This window comes from Elephantulus edwardii, unplaced genomic scaffold (assembly GCF_000299155.1).
Source record: "Elephantulus edwardii isolate Elephantulus edwardi_28Jun2011 unplaced genomic scaffold, EleEdw1.0 scaffold00001, whole genome shotgun sequence".
NCBI classification, from domain to species: Eukaryota; Metazoa; Chordata; class Mammalia; order Macroscelidea; family Macroscelididae; genus Elephantulus; species Elephantulus edwardii.
Window position 1 is genome coordinate 6,403,276 of NW_006399751.1, and position 2,301 is coordinate 6,405,576.

Here is a 2,301-nt window from a genome sequence, read left to right on the forward strand (position 1 = left end):
AGGTGGAGGGAGGGCCTTACCTGGCTGACAAGCATGGGCCCCACCACATTGGTCTGGTATGTCTGCTCCATGCTGGATGCCTTTTCTGTGTTTATTGATGAGGAATAAATCAGGATCCCTGCGTTGTTGATCAGCAGCGATAGACCTTCCCCATTCAGTTCCTGTCGCACCAGTGTCTCAGCTAACTGGATGGATATGGGGTCTGTGACATCTTTTTTGGGAAAAGAAAAATCAGAGCTGACATCAGAATGTTGTCCCACCTCACTCCAAACACAGCAAGCAAACGGCAATAAGAAAGAGGAGTGGCAATATCAATTTCTGATGAAATGGACTGTAAGGCAAAAATCCTCTTAACTGTATGCTTGGTTAATGTGTCAATAATTTATTCTGGAAGGGCATCTAGGTGGACTTTTACATTGTCTATTTGGGTTAGCACTGAATATATTAATTGTTTGTACTACCAAGGGACTTTGGACATGTTGACAGGATAGGCTATTCGTTGGAGAGGAGCATCATGCTTGGAAAGGCAGAAGGTCAGTAAAAGCGAGGAAGCCCCTCAAGCAGGTGGAATGACACAGCGACTGCGGCAGTAGGCTCTAGTCTGTCAGGAAGTGTGAGACTGGCACAGGACAGAATAGGTTTCAGACCTGTTGTACATAGGGTCATACTTGATAGCACCTAACAACAACAAGAAGAAGAACAAGATTCAGTTGAACAAAAGGACATAAATAGAATTAAAATCTACTATAATTGCTGATACCAAGGACATTGATTGTGGACCTAAGCAAAATGAAGCTGTTGGCCATTTCAATCCTTTCTCCATCTCTCATCATGTTGCTTGTCTGTTTTTGTGTTCTTGATGTTAAGTTGTAATCCATACTGCAGCCAGTAGTCTTCAATCTTCTGCAGCAAGCACTTTAAATCCTCTTGTCTTAGAGCAAGCAAGGTTTTAACATCTGCACAACACAGGTTATTGATAAGTTTTCTTCCTAGCCTAATGCCGTATTTTTATTCATAGAGTCCAGATTCTCAAAAGACTTGCTCAGAATACAGATTTAATACTCTAATTAATAGGAGGAGAATTCGATGTGTCTTTTTCTCCCCCTCCCCTACAACTGGTGACATAAGATGGGGTTTCTTTGTTTGTTTGTTTTTTTATGCTTTTTGGCATGACTCTGAAGATTTCTTAGTGTGGTTTTTAAAAGATTCATCCTTGTCAGTTTTGCCATTTCAGGTTCCAGATTAGGGGGAAAGTCAATGTCCCACTTTCAATGAATGGCCGGAAGACTAGAAAGAGACCGATAGAGACACAAAAGAACTGAGCAATATAATAACCTTTAAAAATTTTACTGAACAAACCAAAACACTAACTTTGTGGTATTGATTTGGTTCCAACTCCGATTGCTGTTCTATTGGGTTTCTGAGGCTGTAGACAGCAATGAAGTAGACTGCCAACCTTTCTGTCTTAGATTTGCTGGTGGATTCTAATCTATACAGGAAGATTGGGGGTCATCAAAGCAGCTTGCTATGTCCTGCCCCACCAAATCTTCCTCAAGCAATTCTCAGAGATCAATTTAAAGCAATACACATACGCAGACACACACACACACAAATAAAGGACCAAAATAAATATCAATGTCTCTAACCATTAAAAAAAAGTACATCAAGGAAATCCTACAGTCTGCACAGAAAAGAGAACAGAAAACTACTAAGATTAGAATAGAAAGAAGTAAAATTAAAACCAGAAGAACCGAAAGAACCAGCAAGTCTCAAAGTTGGTGCTTTGGAAGAATTAATAAAATCAATAAACCCCTCACAGAGCTAACAAAGGGAAAGGAGAGGATATTAATAATATGAACAAAAAGTTAACTGGGTGATGTCATGACAGAAGCAATGCTGTGAGAAAAGGATCATAATAGGAAACTGTGAAGAATATACTCCAGCACATTTTAGAAAATGGACTCAATTTTAGAAACATCTTCCCTACCTAACCTATCACAGCCAGATGTATGACAGTTGAACAGATCCATCACCCATCATCAAAAGGAGAAAGTGAACAGGCTATAAAAATTTTTAAAAATCCAAGTAAACTCCTCAGATGGCTTCACCAGCAAATTCAGCCAGACCTTTAGGGAAAAGGTGACACTAATTTTACTCAAACTACTTAACAATATAGATAAAGATGGCATAGCCTCAAATTCATTCTGTAAAGTGAGCATAATCCACTGAAACAGAGGAGGGAGAGAACCGTTTAAAAGAGAGATGTAACTGGGTATTTCTGTCATCACAGGAGACTAGAGC